The 8,646-nt window shown below is 37.5% G+C and overlaps 1 long non-coding RNA gene across 1 annotated transcript in view; it reads left to right on the top strand.

Moving 5' to 3' along the window:
• The window catches only part of LOC118538888 (uncharacterized), a 138,278-nt gene extending 131,375 nt beyond the window's left edge, over positions 1 to 6,903 (top strand). Inside the window, exon 8 of the long non-coding RNA XR_013441173.1 lies at positions 5,687 to 6,903. This is a non-coding gene — a long non-coding RNA (uncharacterized LOC118538888). The remainder of the gene's footprint in view (positions 1 to 5,686) is intronic.
• The last annotated feature ends 1,743 nt before the right edge of the window (positions 6,904 to 8,646 follow it).

An 8,646-nucleotide genomic window follows, 5' to 3' on the forward strand; every position in this document is an offset into this window, starting at 1 on the left:
GAGACAATCTCAAGCAGACACCCTGCTAAGCGAGGAGCCCGACACAGGGCTCCATCTCACCACCCTGAGATCATGACCTGAGCTGAAATCAAGACTCAGACGCTTAGCTATCTGAGCCTCCCAGGTGCCCCAAAGGAATGATTGATTAAGGAGGGCACTTGTGTTGAGCACTGGGTGTTCTATGCAAGTGATGAATCACTAAATTCTACTCCTGGAACCAATATTACACTGTGTTAACTAGAATTTAAACAAAAATTTGAAAAAATAAAATAAAATCTAATAAAAAGAAGATATAATTGAATTAGAATTGTTAACTTACTACATACAGAATGATCAAACTAGAAAATCACCATTTGTCAAACATCAATGGATACTACCAGCAGTGTGTAAGAATTTGACAAGGAATGGAATATTTATCTCACCTCAGAATATCTCATCCTATAAACTTAAGAAATCAAAGAGGAAAGAAGGAGATTTACAGTGGAGAAACTTGGCCAACTCCCCTAATCAAATAATCACAGATAATATCAGCAATATTGGAACACCTCAAAATCATGTACCACCTGGTAAGATGAAAAAAGAAGAATTTAGCATACCTTCTGTTACATGCCCAAAACAAAACACAACAACAACAAAACAAACAAAAAATCAGTTCCATCTGATAAAGAAATATCGGGCAAACCCAAATCGGAAGACCTTCTAGAAACTGGCCGGTATTATTCAAAATTGCCAAAGTTATACAAATCAAAGAAGAAATAAGGAAGTGTTTGCGACTGAGGGAGACCAAAGATACATAACAACTAATGCATTGCAGAATTCTGGACACCCTTCATTACTGAAGACATTAGGGGAACAATTGGTGAAACTTGAGTGCGGTCTGTGGATTTGACTATGATAATGTATCAATCGAATTTTTTGATTTTGATGGTTTTATTGAGGTTATATAGGAGAACATCTTTGTACAAGTTTCACAATAAAACACTCAGAAGTGATGGGGAATTGTGTTGGTAAGCTTACCCTCAAATGGCTCAGAGAAGAATATTTATTTATTTATTGTATTGTACTTGCAAATTTTCCATGGTTGAAAATATTACAAATCCCCCCAAAAAATATAAATGAAAGGGCAAAGGAAGAATTGTATTCTAATGTCTTAGGTAGAACTACTCAGACTGAATATACAATTTAGTTCTGAGTTCCACAGTGGGTGATACAACAAAGGCTAACAGTTAAGAGCAAGCAGCTCTCTTGATGCCAAAGTCCATGAGAAATGGATGGTATGAAGTGTTACATTGGTAACACCTAGTTGGTTACAATCTTCCCACAAGATCACTCAATTTGCACAAGCAGTTACTTTGTCTTATTATACTTTTCAGATGTTTTTCCTGCTAGTTTTAGTTATATTCTTAAGTAGCTTAGTTTCTAGATCAACATTTTCTATAGTAGGCTTCATGACATATATTTGGGGGACTGAATAATTATTGGTGGATAATCATGAGGTTGTAGCACTTACATAAGGAGGATTGGTTGCATTACACAAATATTAAACCTTTGCCATGACATGTCAAACCTCCATGCTTCTAATTAGCAATAAAAACTACTCTTTATTGAATACCTACTATGTACCAGGCATTCTACCTACATTATCTCCGATCCTAGACCAACCTTATAAAGCAGGTGTAATTTGTGCCCTCTTTACAGAGGAGGAAGCTAAGGGTCATAGTGACTAAGCGATTGAAGCACGTGGAGAGCTTGTGATGGTGTTGGGATTCAACCCCCAATCTGGCTGGATTCAAAGCCTGTCCTCTTTTTACTGTGTTTGTGGTCTTTCTGATCAGTTTTATTTTACACACCCAAGGGAAATTAAGCCTTAAGTCAGATTCCCCAAAATAAAGCTTAGTCTCTAAAGTTTTTAACTAAATATTAGGAGTGAAGTGATGGTCTCAGTCTCCAGTCCTTGAGCATGTGAAATAAAGTATTCCGAGGACCCAAGCTACCTCCTGTTTTCAAATTAGACACAGAGTTATCACATTAGTTTTTCTAATCCACCAAAGCACTTTAAAGTATGTGCGTCTTTTGAAACAGTTTCTCACATGTAACTTCAAGTTCTTGAAGTATTATTATCCTTCATACTGGTTAAAATTCCACACTGGGTTCTTGATGGGTCCAGATGCATATGATTCATAGTGGGTGGTATTTCAGTCCTAAGTGAGAATATGGCGCTATCTTGGGAATCATGTGCAACCTGTATGTCAGAGGAACCTGGGTTTTAAGTAATCCTGAGATTTGGACCATTGTCCTACCCTTGGTATTATGGGGATAGCTGGCACCTTGGGTTTAGATTTAGATGGAATCAAATTTTAGCTCTAATCTGTGTTAAAGTAATTGTACATGCACACACACATACTGTCCCCACCTCATTAAAAGAAGAATAATAAAGGAAAGAAAAAAAAAACCGTAAGGAAACAGAAAGGAGATTTGAGGTAGCTGGCTCTCATTCAAGCCCTGTATCCTTTAAATTCCCTGGTTGTTTGTTTCCTCCCTTGTAAAAATGCCAGTGATAATAATATCTACCTATTAGGGCAGATAATAGTACTTAACACATAGGACGGTTCTTAGGTTTTAATGTGTTAGTACATATAAAGTATTTGCAGCAATGTCTGGCTCAAAGGAAGACTTTATGAGTATTCGCTATTATTACTATTAATATATTGAAGGGATTGACACCTAGTAGGTGTTTATAAATGCTAGTTTTCCTTCCATTTCTTAAAAAATTAGAATAAGTATACAGAAATTTTATCTATCTTTGCTCCTGAGGATCAGTATAGCTATTAGTGATCAGAGATGTATCCATCCATGTTACTGCAAAAGATCGGAAGCCATCCTGGGCATTTGCCTTTCACTTTGGGATGCTGCCAATGGTGATGTAATGTACTGTTGATATACTGTTGAGTTGATCTTGCAAGCCACACTTGACACGGGGATTGCTTTCACCTTGTTATATTGTTTCTGTACAAATAATAGTTATCCCTCAGGATAAGAAGTCATCCATGTGGAATAAAGGACACCTTCTCTATGTAGGTGTACAAGTATCTGAAATGTAAGGATTGACAAATGGTTGCTTGATTGAAAGTTTTGCAGGAATCTGAGAGTTTGAAACGTTTTTGAGATGGTGGTGACATTCTCTCTTTTGTTGGTTACCAGCATCCCCTGGTATTAAAGTTTGGGCCTATTCTGTAAGAAAATGACTTACACATGGTTACTCATAGCATCTTTAAATTTTGGCTCTATAAGAAACATGTTATTCTCTAATTCAGGGATCAGAAAACAATGGCCTGCAGGCCAAAACCAGCCTGCCACCTGTTTTTGAATGGCCTGTGAGCTAAGAATAGTTTTTACATTTTTGGGAAAAAAAAGGCAAAGAAGCCTTTGTGACAGAAATCATATCTGACTTGCAAAGCCTAAAATATTTGCTGTCCGGCCCTTTATAGAAAGTTTTCTGATACCCTGTTCTAACCCAATTCTCTTATTAAAAAAAAAAAAAAAAAAGAGGAAAATGAGGGCAAAGTAAGTTATGTGGTTTTTACACAGGTTAACCCAGCTCATCGGAGACAGGCCTGGAACTTGAATTGACTCTCCTGCCTTGCAGCCTCAGTCTCCATCAGCAACCCTGCGTCCTCATTAGCCCTTCTCTCTAGTGTTTTTCACCTACCTAGCAAGAATAAGTTCATTTAAAAAGGTAACACTAAAATTTTAAGCTTATGTGACTTCTCTTCCCTGAAGAACTTAAAGTACCTTAAGCTGGGTGAACCAATCCTGCCAGGGTAGAATTATATCTTGGTGATAAACTGGACCCTTAGGTAGCAATGGCAATTATATGTTCCGTATTATCAGTATTAATAATGTCCTCAAATGGTAAGAAATAAGCATATTTAACCTGTTTATTAGAAGCAAGAAGAGACTTAATAAAAGAATCATGTTCTGTCTTTAGGCTTCCAATAGAATTATTGACACACCCAGACCAAAGGATTTAGCACTTCCATGTTAATCTACAGGTTTGAGTTTTGGTGGTGATGGTGGTGAGGTTTCAAACACTGCGACATACTCAAACTTTCCAGTAAGCGTTCATGAAATTATCATTTTGAATTTAAACAATGGATACTTGGAAATCACTGGAAACATGACATGTCAGGAAAATTGCATACTCCTGGATGGATTCTCCAAGCTTGACAATTCCAGCTGCCCCCCACCCCAATTCTTTTTGTGAGTTGAAGATATTTTTTTCTCAAGGTATTTGGCATAAAGCATACTTCGAAAAGAATGACTAGTAACTTAAGGTTTGTCTCTTTAATTTCAACTTGTTCTAATTCTGTACCAGAATATCAAAGAATAATTTAATATGTGAGGCAATTATTTCTATACATTTGTAAGAGATTTGCTAGCTCATTTAGTTTATTATTTCCCAGTGTGTTTCTTATCCAGTATGTTTACACTGAGTCCATTTTTTCATCATAAAGTCAATTTTATTAGTTTAACAAGTGAGTCAGGAACTTTTCTTTAAATCCAAACTCCAAACTAGATTTATTCTCAGCATTACAGCTGTTCCAATCAGCATTCCCTCTTTGCAAATGATGAGAATAGGAATGTGGGTGTAATTGGCATGCATTTGATTGTAACTCAATGGAGATGCCCCTATTGAAAGAGCAGAGAGTTTCCAGTTTCCTAGAGTGTCTTGTAGGTGCTTCTAAGATCAGCTAATAGTTGATAAGAACCTCTTTAACTACATGGGTTATAAAATATTGCTCAAAAAACCGGAAACACATGCAAATTTGAGTACATAAAACCACTCTAGATTTGATACGTTTCTCAAAGAAGTGACCTGAATTGACACTTAAATATTCTATAGATGCTTATGTATATGAATATCCTAATATATTATAACCTATAGCATGGAAAATATGGTTTTTCTTGTGATTTCAGAAAATCCACAGCTGAATACATTAAAGCTATATCGTATTGATATCTAATACATATTTGTTTCCTGATTTCCAAAATTTAATGGAGGATAAAAAGCAATAGGCATGGCTTTCCAACATATTATAAAAACTTCAGTGACATGCATTACGCCAGACACAATATGCTCCAACCTATGCTGAATAAAAATTACAGTCGATATTTTTTAGACATACATGTTCTGAAACTGCAAAGGATATGATGAGCATGAGAGAAAATGACCACATATGTAATTGAGCAAATTTCTGTATATATTACGTGTCATGGTCAAATGTAGGTTAGAAAGCTTTTTGATCCCGCTGGCTCAGCCACAGACTGTTTATTCCTCACATGACGTTAATCACAGTGATTGTGCCTGTCTCTGTTACATCTGGCAAAGCAACTTGTAAGAAGTCAGCTTTGGCCAGGACAGCCAGTCAAACACACATGGTTAAAAAAAAAAAAAAATCCATTTAGCTGAGATACCTTCTCCAGGCTCTTTATTAAGGTTCTAAAATTGTTGGAAATAAAAATAAAATCTCAATGTCTGGGTATCTTTTGATATTTGCCAGCTTTAGTTTGATATTTGGAAAAATTGAAGCAGATGATTATTTTTGTGTCATTTGAACACATTTTTCTTTTTTATTGTTTCCCCCCCCCCGCCGACATCACATTTTTGACTAATCCTATTTCGAAGAGAGATGGATTATCAAAGAGGCACGGTCGATGATCCTAGAAGACTTGGCACAATAAACGTGACTCCCTCCAAACACCACACAGGCTTTGCCCAGAGAAGAAGCTGTAGATCTTCAGGACAGCTACTGGACTCGGTGTAGTAGGAACCCTGTGCCTGGCAAGTGTTCTAGTCTCAGGCACTTGTTTCAGAACAATCTTTCCACACTTCTCTCCTGATAACAGCCCCATTTAAGGTACTGAGATGGAAGTTTCCTTAGATCTAAGCCCATTTTGTAGTTGTAATAGCCAGGGCAAAACACTTCATTTCTGTAAAGTCATACAATGAGCCGCTTGTGGGAAAAATGATGATCCAGCATCAACCACAAAAGCCTAAAATATTCCTTCTGCGTGTTGCTGCTTCCTGGAGTTGCCTTCTGAAGATGCTTCTGAGTGAGGGGCCTCAGAACCAAGTGCTTGATATTATTTATTTTGGAATATGATTTGTAACCAAATACATATTTTAGAAATTAATAACAACCTAATGGAGTCAAAGTTGGTCTTCACCCTTCAAGAGTGATTCTCATTTGAATGACCGCACTTGTATGCATTGCCTTAGCCTTAGAGATCAATGGGGTATGGTGTTGCTTAGAGCACTTACAATATGTAGCATATCATCTATCCCACATGTTCTCATTCATATTTCTTTAATTCCAGTCCTATGATAGTTGTGTGTGTGTGTGTAATGAGTGACTAGAACATTTAAATCTTAATGTCTCCATCCATTTTACAGTTCCATTCGCTATTGCCACAGTGTGGACAGACTACTGCAGGACAGTTACCTCATTTTCCCATTGATTTTCTATCTAGTATGATACTGTGATTATATATTACTTGGTGTTTCTCTTTATTATCCACCCGGATGTTAACAGTGCTATTTTAAAGCCTTTAATTCTATGGTGTGAACCTTAATCCCATTGCAGAACACTTGGCCTCTGTGTTACGTTGTCACAATTCACTCCCCAGTGTAAGCCTAGGGGGTGGTTGCTTTTATTTAAGAAAATAACTGTGTGCTGAATTCATCATAAGTCGGAAAAACGGGTCCTTTTCATTCATTGAGCAGACCATGCATATTTCCATAAGATGCAGTGCCATGTTGGCCAAGGCTCTGTGTGAACAACTATCTATTGTAAAGTGGTAAGAGAATAGTTGTGAACGTTTCGAACCAATAAAATTCAGAAGTGGCACATTGTAACTCGGTTTGCAATATTTTTCCCAATATTTTCTTAAAGCTTCATGTATGGAAAGTGTCTTTGTTTTCACTCCATTTTGCATTTTGCCAAGAAAAAGTGACAAAACAGTACTTATCATCTTCCTTCAAAACATATGGCATGTGCCCACGGAATATTAAATGATCTTTTACAATGACAACAAATGTTGTGATATTTCATCTGAGACTCCCAGAATGTAAGGTTTCTTGAAGCAAGCAGGAAAAGCAAAAAGATGGTTCAGGGGGACTGGTTTGCTGGTAGAGATGGTGATGCAAACATATGCTACTTCAAATCTGAAGGAGTACTGTGTATATACCCATGTATAAGTGAGGGTGGTAGAACATACATTATCTGGACTTAGAGATCTTAAGTAAGATTCTGAAGCCAGATCAGTGTCCCCTGGTTTAAAAATAGGTAAGAAATTGGGTATACATAATTGGGTTATCTTTTTTTCTAATACCTCTCACAGAACAATTTTCCAATGATCCCAGGTTACTGAGAAGAGGGCGGGGTGCCCAGGTGGCGCAGTCAGTTAAGTGTCCAACTCTTGGTTTCAGCTCAGGTCGTGATCTCAGGGTCTTGAGATCAAGCCCGGAGTAGGGCTCAGTGCAGAGTCTGCTTGAGATTCTCTCTCTCTCTCTCTCCCCCCCCCTGCCCCCTCCACTGCTCGCTCTCTTTCTCAAATAAATAAATAAATCTTAAAAAAAAGAGAGGGCTTCCCACCTTTTCTCTTTCTCTCACAAACTTCTCTCCAAGAATAGAAGAATCCTTTATTTGATCCACGAACTTGGGAGAGAACCTGGGCCTGTGGGGCTTGGGCTTTGTTTCCTGTCTTTCAAATCCACCTGTCCCTGCATGAGTATTTCTGTTCTTCTGCTGCCCCCATGAGATAAGCACACCTTGTTTGGGTCCCAACCTGCCTCCTAGAGACAGCTCCACAGCTCCAGCCCTCTCTTTCCCCACTATTGCAGCTCAGCAGTGTTTTTCTGTTTAGTTGGCCTGATAAAAATATCAACTTTGCAGACCCAAACTCTGTTTTCAGTGATTAGTCCTAAGGGCTAGACTGGCGGGGTGGGGGGACATGGTGTATGATATGCAAAGACACTTGATTTTAGCCACGGGTTAAGCTATATTCCCCCCTACATTTTTCCCGATGATAAAACTGACATTTTGATCTCTATCTGTCCACATTCAGGGTCCATCTCTTAGATGGCTTAGAACTCAGAGGGGAAATGCACATTACTGTTTGCCATGCCTTGATACCCCAACATGCACCATAAGGATGAAATAATGTTATGTGGTATTCGTATTCATATTGAGGTCCTCAAGAATAGCTGCTATTAATAACACATCCTTGAGAAGAAGTTTTTTTTTTTTAACACCACAACACTTCTTCCATATTAATATTTAGGTTGTAAAGAAATACCAAATAACATTGTTTGTTTTAGAAAATTCTGGCTTTATGTATACTTTAAAATTGTAATCTTACCTGCTAATTCTCACTTCTGTATTCTTCCACTAAAATGTATCAATTGGGAGGTTTATAATGCTTAGGGAAAGATAAAAGAAAAAAAATTGGTGTTATATTAATAATAACATTCTCAGTTAATATTTTCATAGTAATTTAATTAATTTCCGTGGAAATTACCATTCCACAGAGGAATCAATCATTGGTGGTATAGACATGGCCACTACTTCTGACGGCTTTTGGCCC

This window comes from Halichoerus grypus, chromosome 9, assembly GCF_964656455.1.
Source record: "Halichoerus grypus chromosome 9, mHalGry1.hap1.1, whole genome shotgun sequence".
Taxonomy (NCBI): domain Eukaryota; kingdom Metazoa; phylum Chordata; class Mammalia; order Carnivora; family Phocidae; genus Halichoerus; species Halichoerus grypus.